This window comes from Microtus pennsylvanicus, chromosome 9, assembly GCF_037038515.1.
Source record: "Microtus pennsylvanicus isolate mMicPen1 chromosome 9, mMicPen1.hap1, whole genome shotgun sequence".
NCBI classification, from domain to species: Eukaryota; Metazoa; Chordata; class Mammalia; order Rodentia; family Cricetidae; genus Microtus; species Microtus pennsylvanicus.
The window spans coordinates 104,568,693-104,583,667 of record NC_134587.1 but is presented as its reverse complement, the minus strand read 5'-3'; the positions used below and the strand labels follow the sequence as shown (position 1 = coordinate 104,583,667).

At 41.5% G+C, this 14,975-nt stretch overlaps 1 protein-coding gene across 5 annotated transcripts in view; it reads left to right on the top strand.

Moving 5' to 3' along the window:
* Psd3 (pleckstrin and Sec7 domain containing 3) overlaps nucleotides 1-14,975 on the top strand; it is a 537,529-nt gene that overhangs the window by 281,238 nt on the left and 241,316 nt on the right. The window contains exon 1 of one of the 5 annotated variants that reach the window (XM_075986913.1): nucleotides 7,356-7,653. The exons of the other annotated variants lie outside the window; for them this stretch is intronic. The gene's annotated coding sequence lies outside the window, so the exon portion shown is untranslated. Of the gene's footprint in view, nucleotides 1-7,355; nucleotides 7,654-14,975 lie in introns of those variants that run through there. 5 annotated transcript variants of the gene reach the window in all.

The window sequence follows — 14,975 nt, the reverse complement described above, 5'->3', positions numbered from 1 at the left end:
AAAAGTCACAAAAGAAGGGACATAACAGTTGAATTTCCTAATGAACTTGTTTCTTTGATATCTCATAGACTAGTTGAGGAAACAGGCCCAGTCCTCTTGACTTTTTCTTTTTGCATAAAGTATTAGTGGTCAGCTAGTAGAAAATATTTCAAGTGTATTGTAGCCACTCTCATAATATGCTTTTATATCACACGTAGACCAAGCTGTTATTTATTTAGTAAAGATATGATGCTTAATTCTCATAAAGTGGGAGAAGGAAAGGAGCTAATAATGTCTTTTATCAGACAAAGAAACTGAGGCACAGAGCTGTTAAGTAACTTGATCAAGATCACCCGTGTCAGGTGGCACACTGAACATTGTCCAAAGTGATGGGCTCCAGAGTCTGTGCTTTCTTGAGTTCTGCCAAAGTGATCCTTAAATCATAGGCATCCTTGATAATGATTTCATGGTAGATTCTAGAACAGTATCAAGTATTTTGAACCAAATAAAAATGTATTTGTTTTGGTATTGCCTAGCTATATTTTTAAATTCTCTCTGGTTTCAATATGTGTCTTTACTTTCTCATTAAAGCTCATTTCGGTGGCAGTATTTGACAGTGATTTGAGCATAGAAAGATCCTATGCTGTATCTCTAAAAGGTGTGTGTGTGTGTGTGTGTGTGTGTGTTAGGGAAATTGTTTTGTTTGGCGGTGTGTTTGTGTGTGTGTGTGTGTGTGCGTGTGTGTGTGTGTGTGTTAGGGAAATTGTTTTGTTTGGCGGTGTGTTTGTGTGTGTGTTAGGGAAATTGTTTTGTTTGGCGGGGTGTGTGTGTGTGTGTGTTAGGGAAATTGTTTTGTTTGGTGGTGTGTGTGTGTGTGTGTGTGTGTTAGGGAAATTGTTTTGTTTGGCGGGGTGTGTGTGTGTGTGTGTTAGGGAAATTGTTTTGTTTGGCGGTGTGTGTGTGTGTGTGTGTGTGTGTTAGGGAAATTGTTTTGTTTGGTGGTGGTCACTGTAAAAAGTTTCCTTTCCTCTTTCAGTTTTGGTAGCAGGAGGAGATGGCATTTCCCTGCTACTCTACCACATGTCAAAAAAAAAAAAAAGAGAGAGAGAGAGAGAATTCCTTAGATCTGTCATATTCCAATATTTAGCTGGGAAGATTCATTGTTTGAGACTATATGTATTTAAAAGTGTTATATATAAATAAGTTGCTGAGATCCTGGATTCAGTTTGCACAGGAATAGTTAAATTCACTAAGGATGCTCTGACTGTCTGCTGACTAGGGAGCTGCCTGACAGCAGGAAATAGCTCACCTCGCCCTGCTATGTAATGCAATATTTTTAATGCAAAAGAGTAGCATCCCCTCCCTTAGTGGTCCAGCTGGGGAGCCTCAGGCCCCCAGGGTTCCCGCAGTGCTCTGTGAAGTCCAGTCACATGGCTCCAGAATTAGAAAGGATAATTAGAGACGTAAAGTCACACATGTCCCCATGGGTGCCTTTGTGTCTGGGTGTTTCTCTCTCGCTGGCCTATCAGCCGAGGACCACAACTCTAACCAGTAAGTTCTGTCTGACCTGAAGACCCCAAAACACAAATGTCATTGTCACCGAGAGCCATGGTGAATAATGTCCTTTTCTGTTGAGCTCGTTTGGACAGAGGCAGAGAGATAGCAAATACAGGAATCTGTCAGCAACTTTTCTGATACTTCCAACTATAAGAGACTGCCTTTAAAATATGCTTTGCTATGTGGAAAATATGTTTTACATCTCAGCTTCTTAGATTTTCTCTCAGGATAGGAGTTCGGCAGAGGAGGTGAATTGCATCTGTGAGCAGCTGATATGCCTGAGGGAAGTGCTTCCCTGTTCAGTATCCTGAAGTGGATTTTTGTGGGTTTCTTCTTTTTTCCCTTCTTCTTGCCCCTCGTCCTCCTTGCTCTCAAATGGAATGCTACGCTCTCTCTTCTGTAACCTTTTTCTTCCCTTAGTGCCTTTCTGCTTGGGAAGATGTAACTTGAAATAACAGTGATAAAGAAATTGGTTAAAGTCTAATTAAAAAATTAGCGTCCCAGTTTAATTAAAAGCTGAAATGAATCTTAATATGCATAATTATTGAAGTAGGAGAATGAAATAATGTGGTGTTTGTTTATCTGGTGATAGAGTACAGTTTTAGTTTTATTTAGTGTCTCAGGAGGCTTCTGGGACTCGGGCCTTCTCATCTGTCACTAGGAGCAGGACAGGCAGCTGCTTCCTGGGATAGTGGTAGGTGGATGTGCCTCCAGTAACCCTACAGTTTCAATGTCTGAAGCTTTGTCTGCAGAAAAGGACCTTCTCCTTTTTCTCTTCCCAACCTTCTCAGTGGTTGTGGTGGTGAAGTTACATAGTTTACAGCTTGAGGGTTCCTGTAGAGTTCAGTCAGTCAAGCCAATTTAGACTCTTAGTTATTTAGCAGGGGTGTATGTATTGTTAGTTATTTAGTAGATGTGAATATGCATTGTTTGTAAGGGTCTAGGAATCTCGCCAAAGTGGGAAATTAAATTGATAGTTAACTATTGTAAAGGAAGAGGTAACAAATGACATGAAGGAGAAGGGAACCAGGAAAGGACAGCCAAGTGGCTAATAGTGTCGGATCGGATGCTTAGATCAGTGAGTGAGGTCACGGCTAGAAGAGTAGGCCTGAAGAGTCACAGGCTGCTCCTCAGTAGCCTCTAGCTGCCTTCAGCCTCAGAGCTGTCAGGACTTCCCAGCCCTAAGCTTCCAGAGGCTTCCCGGACACTGCTGTCCTGTACTAAGGATTACTCACTAAGTGGGGTGGGGCTGGAGGGTGGGCCATAAACTCGGAACTTATGGCTGTTTAATCTTGGGCAGCTCTTTGTTTGTTGAACCTGATTCCTTGTGGGTAAAGTGGAGCTGTCCTTACCACCTATTTACTTTTGGTGTATGAATTTGCCGAGTGCTAGTTTTAGCCTGTTCATGGCTTATACAGTGGTCTGAGTAACTGTCTGAAGAATCATAGGAAAATAGATAAGAAAAAATCTTGGTAAAGAAAAAATGCACAAAGATGGGAAGAGTGTTTCAGTATGGGGCAGGTGGGGTTGGTCAAAGTGACCTTAGATTTCAAGCATGGATGACTCCCTGAGTTCAGAAATTACCATGTCTAGTTAAGGACAGAACCAGTATTTGTAGGAGTCGCCTCCCCAAGTTCAGCTTCGAACATGTTGCATTTGAGAAGTGCAATGGTTAGCCATTAATGAAGGCCTGGTGGCATGTAGGATTGAAAAGTCGCTGGAGAGATGTTGGAATCACCCATCCCGTGATTTGTAGTTTTCAATGGGAGAGGGATGAGTGAGGAAGGCTTCACATAGTAGAACCTTCACATAGTAGAACATTGTATATCCTTAGTTTTTTATACAAAGTGGATTTACAAGGGCTTTGCAGATTTTGGTTTGAGAGTTGAGATGCTGGCTCCTTGGATGTCTTTTATGAAATACAACTTCAGATGATAAAGATGTGGAGGTAGAAGTTCTAACAAATAGTTGTGGCTTTAAATGAAAAACTTTAATGTTTAACATTTCACTGGGTTGAGATGCTATAACAATTCTTTGTCTACACCTCAGGGCAATATTTTTTATTGTTTGCTGATGAAGATTTTTACTTTTTGAACTAATCTAATAGATGTTACTACTCAAATCCAGAATTAATTAGCTTCCCAAACAAAATACATAGAGATGGTACATGTATCGTCCCAGTATACAAGAGGAGTTTAAGACCAGTCTCAACTACATAGTGAGTTCAAGGCTCACCTATCCTAGCCTACATGAGATACTTCCTCAAAAAATCAAAAAGTGGAAAGCTGAGAATGTTGGTGCATCTTTCTAGAAAAAACATGAACTTGTAACTTTCTGCTTTGTACAGATTCTGTTAGGGATTTCTGCATGAGTGTACTAGATAAATATAGAGAAAAGCACTTTGGTGTTTGCAGTCTTCAGCTCGAAACAGGCCTTTTACAGTTGCCTTCAGTTGGTCTGCAAAGAGCAACCTATCTACCCCTTAGTGCTGACACAGAGGCACAATGAGCTAAGGAACAGTACCAACAGATGACTTAATCCTAAACCAGTTCTCCCAGACAGTAGCAATGATCTAAGACATTCCCATGATGCTTGATGGAGTCCATGATAAAGCCTTCTAGCTGAAGGGTAGCAACACCAGCAGCTGTGACTTTAAAGACGCAAAAGGTAATTTATATTTTCCTTGATTCAAAGATGCTTCTGAACACTCACCAGATTCTCATAGATTAGCTCTGCCATCCCCACATATGGCTTAAGTGTATCTTGGTACTGACTAAGGAACCCTTTGGGGCAGAGATGCTTAAAAAGGCAGAATAGGAATTCTTCTCTTTCAGGAAAGATGACTTCATATTTTACAGTCTTCTGAGAGCAAAACACTCTTTTTCCTCTTCCTCAGTGTTTCCTGAGCCCTGAGGGGAGGGATTTGGTAAAGACAGCCACTTAGGGCTGAGTGTTCCAGCTGTGGGTCTCTGTATTTGTTGTTCCCATCCTCTGCAGGAGGAGGCTTCTCTAATGCTGACTGAGCGGGCACTTGCCCACCAGTGCAATATTTAACGGTCAGAGGAAGCAATGAAATTCTTTCATCAGAGCTCCTGCAATGCCATATCTACAACACTAGACATCCCGCACCCATGCTTCGTGGTGGGAGGGGAGAACGTATGGAGTGTCTTTGAAGAAATAGTTCTCTGGGACCTGGTGAGCTGACTCAGTGGGTAAAGATGCCTGCTGGAACCCATGGGAAGATGGGAGGAGGGAACCCCCTCTAAAAACCTGTCCTCTGACTTACATATATTGGTCATCCCCTATGTGACCTCATACATATTACATATAACACATACAATACAATAAAAAATGAACTAATCTGAGAATTATTTTTATTTTATTTGACTAAATGTAAACCTGACTTCAATTGGGCATATATTTAGCATTTTACCCAACCCCTCACTCCCCCACACACTATTTCCTTTCTTCCTTTGGATGTCATAAGTTTTCTGCAGACAGAAATTAAGAGTTGTTGTTGACTTGGCAATAGTTCTCAGCAGAGCTTTCCTGTTCAGCATCCAAAACACTTAGTGGCCACCGCATCTAGGGCATTCTTTTTCACAGTGGTGGAAAGCTGACTAATATGTTTAATAGTGAAGTGTGTGGATTTTTAACTTGTTTTTTTTATTCTAACTTTTTTTATTTGAGATGACATATTAACAATATGGCATGAGTTAACAATTTACTAAAATGTTGTGAGTCTTCAAAGTTTATATAGTCAGTAATAATAGTGTTTGCATTATCTTTACCATTGTTCTCAAAGTCATTCCAGGTGAATGGACTGCGTTAAGATGGTGTTATATTGTATATGTGTAATAATAATTCTAAGTCTTGGCGGTAAATAATAGCACTTTTTTATTATATTTTAAATACTCTAATAACCTCAGCTTAACACAAACACTGTGACATTTTCTTGCCAAGATTAATATTCTAGTCTTTAGGCTAGAGAGGAGAAGAGGTATTGAATAAATGAATTATACTGTGAAACAAAGTCTTAGAAGTGCCTTTCGCTTGGCAGTCACTTAGGTATGTCACCTACTAGGCGGTATACTTACTTCTCAGGTCTCACTTGGGGCCCCGAAGAACCTCTGGAGAAGTGGGAATGCACTGGACACTGATTTTCATTCAGTCAGGAACTGAAGGAGCAGCTGTTCTCAGCTGCTTCACACATAGCTCTAGTGCTGGGCTTCGGCAGCTAGGCTGAGGCCCTGGCCGGGTGGTTGCCATGTGGTGTCACAGACAGTGTCCTGGAACTGTTGGTTTTTGAGGTAGGCTTTGCCAGAGGTGGATATGTGGGACTGGTTGTTGGGGTAGGAGACAGGGTGGGAAAGACGGGTAAAGGGAGGCAGACAGAGAGACAGACATGGAGACTGGTAGAATCAGCCATTGCTTAAATTTTAGCAATGGGGAGTCAAGAACAAAACTTCGTTTCCTATTTGATAATCTCCATCCTGAACAGGTGCTGCTTCTCTTAAAAAAATGAAGTCATCACACAGGAGAGCTTCTCCAAGTTCGGTAATATTTTGTAGGCATGCCCACCAGGGCAGAAAATAAGAAGTAAGAAAATAATAAGCCCATGGCTTCACCCTTCAGCTTAGGAGAGAAAGCATAGTTCCTGGAGCTCACCTCGTTTCCTCTCCAGGCAGGGTAACTGGTGTGTTTATCATTCCTATTGTCCACGTGTCTATCAACAGTAAGTCCTGTCTTTTCACATGAGCTTAGACTGTATATGAGATAACATCTGTTTCCTGTGATATCACTGTTTTTTCTCAACGTTTGTAATGCATTTGTTTACTTTAAAGCCCTAATATACCAATTAATTGATATGAAGTAGTCATTATAAGAATGCATTATATTTCTGTTTCTGTTTTCTTTATAGGAGTATTTTTGTTATCTCTGATAGCATGGTAATGTGCACTTACTCTTACATAACACACAGCTTCCTGTGTAAACATGGGAATGTTTCTCTAGACCTTGGTGTTTAGTTAGGAATAAAAATGGATATATGGATAATATAACTTTTTTGGCGAATCACTCTTGAAAATGCAGACTAGATTTTCTTTGTGTGTATGTAATTTTAGGTGTTTTTGTTTATAAGATAACTCTTAGTTCTTCCTCCTCTTCCTACCTTAACAAAGTAGCCTAGGTGAAAGGAAAAATAGGCAAAGAAAACATTGTAGCCACCTTAGTCCCCTTTCCCCTTAGGAGCTTTGATAGACTCTGGTATCCATTAGTTGAGTCTGGAGGCTGTGTCTGGATCAGATTGCTCAGTTACTTCTGTCCCTTTTCTCCTGCTGATGCTTTTGTGGCAGTTGCTGTCCGAGTCTGACAACTGTGGCTGACTAAAGAGGAATTTGAGCAGAAGGGCAATAAATATTTTCACAATATGATTGCAGGAAAACAGAAACAAAGCTAGAATGAAAATAGAAAAAAACACCAGCCACCAAAGTGTATCTCATGGCTTCACTAGTTCTCAAATAAATGAGCTAAATCTGTTTTGTAGGCTAGTTCAGTATGTGAACTATTAGAAAGTCTGTCTTCTTAACATAGTACTTCTAAAACCTTGGCACTTTTATATAAAAGACGGTGCTCGAGTATTTTATTTTAGAATGGTGTTGATTGAACACACACCCATTAACATCAACCACCCGAATTATGCTAAAAAAACAACAAAACAAAACACAACTCTACTGTTTCTCCCTGTTACTAGCTCTCCTCTGGCTTTTAAAGAGTTAAGTGGGAGGTTTGTGAGGTCATGTGTGACTTCACTGGGTCTGGACTTTTGAAGCAGGTCTGTTGGAGGGAAGCTGCCTGGTAGAAGGAAGGGCTGGGAAGAGGGGCCAGACTCCATAAACTGCTTTCAAGTTCTTGTCCCACAGGCAGCCCCCAGGGGATCCAGTGGCCTTCTGGGAGAATGTCACTGTGGAGTCAGTGTGTAGCAGTGTGTACTCACACAGAAGCAGCTTCAGAAGTCCGCTAAAAGAGCTCTGGGAGGATGAAACTTTGCCGAGCAGATGGAGCAGAAGCGTTTTCTTCCTTTCTTTCCTGACAGATTCAGACTGTTTGCTGACAGAGGTAACAGGAATTTGGGTTGATTGTCTTTGTGTGGTCTCTGGTCTGAGACAGTCTGGATTATGCACAGATGTAGTTACAGAAAATTACATGGGCTTGAAAATATTTAATTTCACATATTATAGGACAGTCCTGGCAAAATACTTAAAATGCCTTTTTTATTGTTTCAGTAAGGCTGACAGAAATGAGGATGGTACTTTGGAAGGGTAGTGTTTGGGCTCGGGAGGAGTTTTCTTAATGGAGCCACGTTGTTGTTGGAGTTGTTGTTGGATGTGATTGTACATAGCTCTGTGAAACCCTGACACTCCTCGCAGGCAGAAGGCCGTCGGCTTGAGCGTGGTCCATTCTGTTTCACAAGGCTGCCATTCTTAGTTGATTCTGTCACTGCTCTGAAAAGAAAGTTGACTTTGCAGTTAATAGGGAGAAAGGATTCGTGTTGGAATTCAGGGATAGGTTTGCTACTTGAAAGGCTACCCAGTTATCTAAGGAAAAAGTATATTTCATCTCTACAGGTTTATCTCGATAAAGGTCTCTGTCTGCTGTCGTGTTCCACAGACACAGAGCAGGACAGAAGATAAGGGACCACAGTGACATTGAAGAACAGGGCGTGAGTGAGTGTGGCCCATTGATAATTCCACCTATCCTCAAGATATTTGAAGACTCATCCACCAAAAACTGAGAGTACCAGCCCTGAATTCTCGGTGTAATTAACCAATTATATAACAGGCATGTTCGTGTATATGTATCAGTCAAGTTGGCATTTCTTGACTTTATTACAGATTTTTTTTAGTTCCTATTTATAGTAATTTACAATATCCTTTGTTTTATTGGCCAGTTTGTATCAAGTTCTGACCTCCTGTGTATGGATATTTTGTTTCACTTTCCTCATAGTAAGGTAATAACAGAAAATACACTAGGCATGTTTGTGGGAGGCACAGTGCGGTGGTTAGCAGTCACCGGCCCATAGTTTAACATTGGCCTCTAGTTCTTAGGGGTTGACTTCTCATAATTTACTTAAGCACCCTGAAGCTCAGTTTCCCCATATTTAAGTAAGTTTGAAAATGGTACTTATCCTAAGGGATGGTTACCGTAAAGACTCACTACAGTACAGTGTGCGAAAGCATTTGCCATAGTTTAGTCTATCCTAAGAAAAACTCAATGAATGTTAACTTTGGCTGCTATTATTGTGGTTCAGTTGTGTTTCCTTATGTCAGGTACTCAAGAAGACTAGCTGTTAGGGAACACAGTAAAATGTAGGAGAGCTTTTATTGTCAACATAGATGGGGCTTTGTGGTCAGGCTCCAGGTAGCACTTCTGTTGTGTATCCTCCAGTCAGTACTTTCCCTGATCCAGCCTCCCATGCACAGTTAAGGGAGAGAAGGAGGGTGAGGGTATCCAAGTGTGAACCCATCAACACCTATGAAGACTTTGACTTCTGGCCTGTGATGGCATGGCAGTTTTATCATCTTCGAATGTGGGGAACAGGTATGCTTAGATACCTCAGGGGTGGCATGTGATACGCGCTAAGTGTTAGGTGGGAAGGGCTGCTGGAGTGTGGGCGCTCTCCCTAGTCAGCTCCTCTGCTGCCTGGCGGTGACTGTTTATAGGCTGTCTGTAGCTCCAGCTTTGCCCTTTGCCTCTCATTACTTCATGGACTGGCGACTCCTATGCATGGCTTCTTATTTCCTGGTCTGTGGTTATGGATAATATACATTTCATTGTTGAGACCAAACAAGATTTGTGGAAATGCCTAGCACAGAGTAAGCAATAAACCTATTTTTACTTCTCTCCAAAACTCTCTATTTCTTGGCTTATAGTCAATGAAAGTTTAATTATAATTTGTAAATAAGTCTCTTTATCCTGTAGTGCATTGTAAAGGTCCCGTGTCTAGACTGTGGTTCTTTAACTTTTGACTAAAATACTTTTCTTGAGTTGAGATTAGATGCCCACCAGTCTTCTCAGACTTGGGAATTCTCGGCAGGAGAATCAGGAACTCCAGACCAGCCTTGGCTACATAAGAGTTCTGAAGTCATCCTGGAATGCATGAGACCTTATGTCTATAGTGGTAACAATAGTAGACTTGTGCTACTAGTTTATGTCATTACTGTCATTATGTCAGCCTTTCTGATAATAGTAAAACTTCTGTATAGTTTACAATCCGCGCAGCTGTTAAATTCAGCTTTAATCTAGTTTTCAAAAACATTATATAAAAAATCTACAGTGCATTAATAAAAACCAAATTGAAATCCTTGCTTTTCTCCAGAGGAACTCCCATTGGAAGTTCCCAGTGTATCTTTAGAAGGCAGAGCATTTGAAGTTTTGGGGGGATTTTAGTTTGAAATTATCTTCCTGTTATAAAAGTACAAATGTGGTCTGGAAGGTTCTGTTAGGTTTGCCAGGTCCCTGCACAGTTAAGTCCCTCCTTCTAGTTCCCCAGAGTTTGGAATGTTTGGGAGTGCCCTTGCAGGGAGCTCCCTGCACAGCTGGGTCTTGTCACCCAGAGCCCAGGGGACTTGACAGCTCCAGCTCTGCTCATACGCCTTTGGGTCATCTGACCAGCCCAGAGTTCTTGGAGGACAGTCAGGGATTAAAATGCCCTGAAAACCCCAATCTTGCTGTGTTCCAGCAAGGATTTTAGTCATTGCTTAGTTGATTTGAGGGTGGGGTTCAGTCAGTTCTTTGGTCTGCTGTTGTGTTTGGCTTTGAGTCATCAGCAACACTGGGTGGGGAGAATGTAGAAACTGTTAAACTGAGCATGGAACTGCAGGACTATGTTCATCGTCCAGCCTTACTGTTTACCATGTGACCTTGGCCAAGATGACTCTGGCTGTCAGCTTCTTTACTTCCGGAATGGAACAATTGTAGAATAAATTAATGTGTGTGATGGTGTCAAGTGCTCTGTGGATTTGTTAAGTCTTAGTGGGTTGTTTATACGACTGTGGTTAATTCGGATCTGGCTCCGGATCTGAACATTTGTGATCTGGGGAAGGGGAGAGAAAGCTCAGTGTAATTATCTGGTGTCGTTAGACTTAGCCTCATCTTTTTGAGGAGACTTTTGGCCTATCTGTGCATGAGTGCTAGTGACATGCTGAAGAATTTGTACTAAGAAGGTAGAGAACAACAGAGTAGTTTTTATGCCTAGAGTGTTCTCCAATAAGCTACCTTTTTGTTTAGGTTGTGGTTTAGGTAGGGGGAGCTCTGAGAACATAGGTTGACCCCATTCTGTACTGATTGCCAAGACTGGAAGTTACTCTTTATCTCCCAGCTCCCCAGCTTCAAAAGCAGAGGGTGAACTAAAGACCCTTTTGTGTGGGGAGGATCTGGGGGCTATCTTCCCAGCTCTGCCTTGCTGTCATAATTTTAGAGGACGATATAAGATCACCAGTTTAAATAATTTAGGAAAACTACTAAATAAGAAATATTAATTCTTTGGGAATCTTATATAAAGTATTTAATCATATTCACTTCAATCTCTTTCCCCAACTACTCTAAAATGCACTCTTACCTCCCTACCCCTGAATTTCTTGTCCTCTTTTAATTTTTAGTTTTTAGAAGAACCGACTGACTCCAGTTATGTCATCAGTTTATTCCTAGGTGTGAGGCCACCCTCTAGAGCATGGTAGCCATACGAAGAACCACGTCTTTAAAGAAAATGGACTCTTCTTCCCCTGGTAGTTATCTGTTGTTCATAGTCCACATGTTCATGAGGAAAAGGGATGGAAAGTAGTGGATTAACTTAAGGAATGAGTTGATGGAAGTTTGATATTGGTCTGCGTTTCCTGACATATTGACATTGGGAAGCTGGTGTTTTAGGTCATGACTTTGGGTTTGATCTTAACTGACTTTGCTGTATAGATTACACAGCTGAGCATTTTCTAAATCTTAAAAGTGATAGAGCCACAATGTATCTATGTAAAGCACAGCTAAGAATTGCCAGTCTGCACATTATTGTACAGCAGTTAATTGCTTGTGTTTTCATTGCCCCTATGGAGAAGATTAGTGGCTATTCTTGCCTCAGCTGTTAAGTAGTCTGAGTTTTATACTCTGATCTTACAAACGTAACTCTCTTTTGGTAAAAAGAAAACAATTTTAATAGCAAAACACTGAATTGGGAAATATAAGTTGAACCTGAATAGGCCACTTCCATAATTGTCTGGCAGAGAGAAGACAGACAGAGACAGAGAGGCTTGATTCTTAATTAGAAGCATCCACCGACTCCAGTCATGACATCTAGTTATGTCAGGAGTTGCATGCTGTTTCTTAACTCCAAGCCTGGCTTGGTTGCCTGACCATGTGCTCAGTCAGCAGGTTCTGCCAATGGCATGCAGGTCTTCCTGGGGATGTCTCAGGACCTCATAACTCTGGAAAGACTCTAAAGAGATCCAAGCCAACTTGGGCCCTGGCTGTGCCAGCATTTAAGTTCTTAATATTCTCTCTCTATTTCCCTCTCTTTCTTTCTCTCTCTCTCTCTCTCTCTCTCTCTCTCTCTCTCTCTCTCTCTCTGAAGCTTTCATTTACTTGTCTTGGATGATTCAATAATTCATAGCCTAAGTACAAAATTTTATTACTTGACTCCATGAAATTATATTTTACTCCTTACATTAACTCTTTGTGACCAATTACAGTCTAATCTGTGGAGCAAATTCAACAATTGAGGAGGCCATGGACTTGGATCAATGGAATATAACAAGTAGTTAGCAGTAATGATCATAGACTATTGGGTCTTTAGAATGGAGAGTCCATGAAAGGAGACATATATATTTCCCTTTCTTTGTCAATAATGTTTGGGATGTCTAAACTTGATGGTTTTTGTATTGTTCTTTTGTGGAAAAAATATAAATTGGTTACCTTTCCTCAATATGAGTTGAATGCCTTGACATACTCATTTTGAAATCCTAGTTATATTTAGTTTTGTAAGGAAAAATACAATGGTCAAGGGAGAGTATAATCTCCTGCTTACTTCTTTTTTTCTCCCTTTCTTTCTTCCTTTCTTTTTTCCTTCCTTCCTTCTTTCCTTCCTTCCTTCCTTCCTTTCTTTCTTTCTTTCTTTCTTTCTTTCTTTCTTTCTTTCTTTCTTTCCTTCCCTCTTTCTTTCTCTCTCTCTTTCTCACTATCTCGGTTTTTTTTTTTTTTTTGCCTGACCATTGGTTGTGGCTTTTAAGTCTTGTTCAGAGGGTTCTTGTTCTTACATGGAGGCAGTGCTATAAAGCTACATAAAGTCTTATGTTCCTTTATTTCTTTGATTGTAATTCTATGGCTATGTAGGGTGTAGATATTGTAGATCCTATGTTTAGGAAAAAAAATCTCTCTTTTTATAACTGAAAGCATAGCATGGGATTGGCACATCGAAGCAGCAGAATTTCTTGTATTTCATATTAGCTCTAGGATTTGGAGCATGCCACCCTTTCTCAGATCTCACCTTAAAAATGAGATAGTGTAGCCAGGCAATAGTCATGAGCTTATGATTTCTTTCTTTCCTAATAATACTGTCAGGGAGGAGAGGCAGTGAAGCAACAGGAGTTAGAATTAGTTGGGGTTTGCTTGTGTTTCCTGGGCAGCCTGTAACCTATGTGAGGCAGAGGCAATCTTTTAGTTTTTGGACAACCTTAAGTCGAGGCCACCACAAAATGTTTTAACATTGATTATTCCTTTTTTGGTCAGTACATTAATTTTGGGATGTATTTATCAAAATGTCAGCAGTTTGTAGCTCTCTGCTTGGAGTAGAATCTCCCATAAGCATTTGTGGTTCCCAACCCAACTTCCCTGCCTGGACAGTAGAACTTTTGAGTATTTGTACCATTATGATGAATATGGTTTTTTTTCTTGGTAAACTCTTCCCCCTTTTGTGTGTTTTTTATTCAGCAGAAGCCTCAAGGACACTCGCTGTTAGATGGCCTGTATTGATGTGTCTGCAGGCCTTCAGGTTCAGGGCCTGCTTCAACACTGAGAGGGAATCGACACTTCTCCAAGAAATCCTTTGCTTTTTGCAATGATCTGTCTTCTTAATAATGGCAGAACTAGTTACTCTTACATTGCTTATAGAGTGTATTTTCTGGATTTGAGGCAATCTGACACCCCCATTAGCTTCTCTTACTATTTTACAAGGACATTTGGGAGTTGACTAATTGTCTTGTTTAAAATAGATCTTGTTTCCATTCGAGGATGCTGTTTTCCCCAGCCCTGTCGGCACCTCTCTTTTGGCTCATGCCAGTGACTTAGGTGAAGATTATCATAACTGTATTTGGTCATTTCTATTAGTTAGCATTGCTTCAGAGTGGTTCTGGGGGTGGAAGTCAGGGCTTTGCATGTGCTGGCAAAGTTCTCTTACCATGGAGCTAAGTCCCCAGCAGGATTTAGCATTTGTTTATTCTCTTCAAAGCAACAGTTTCAATATATTTTCCAGTCTGGTTTTTATACTAGGTGGGCAGTTCATTCGTGTTTCTTAGTTCTGGCCATGAAACTCGGGAATCTTCACTTGTTGGCAACCTAGGGGAAAAGGAAGTCCAAGGATACTGTTGACTCCCTCCGTCCCGAATGAGTGATGCAGTTGATAGGGTGTTTCCAGGGGTCCCCTGTGTAGAAACCTCATGCTGTACCCTGGGTGTGGTGACTGAGGAGAACACAGCTGCCCTGCTTATGGCAGTAAGTCTGGAAAGACAAATGGGACAGGCCAGTGGGGTGGCACTGCTGTAAATTCTCAGGGGACACCCGCTTCTCCGGGCCAGTACAGGCCACCTCTGCGATGCTGCTGTCCACTGCTGATGCTCCTGTCCCACACACACACACACACACACACACATACACACACACACACACACGCATACACACACACACACACACACACACACTTTAAGACACAGAATCTCTAATCTCTGCGGATGCTGCTGTCCACTGCTGATGCTCCTGTCCCCCCCCACACACACTTTAAGACACAGAATCTCTAATCTCTGCGGATGCTGCTGTCCACTGCTGATGCTCCTGTCCCCCCCCCCCCCCCCACACACACACTTTAAGACACAGAATCTCTAATCTCTGCGGATGCTGCTGTCCACTGCTGATGCTCCTGTCCCCCCCCCCCCCACACACACACTTTAAGACACAGAATCTCTAATCTCTGCGGATGCTGCTGTCCACTGCTGATGCTCCTGTCCCCCCCCCACACACACTTTAAGACACAGAATCTCTAATCTCTGCGGATGCTGCTGTCCACTGCTGATGCTCCTGTCCCCCCCCACACACACACATACACACACACACACACACACACACATGCATACACACACACACACGCATACACACACACACACACACACACACTTTAAGAC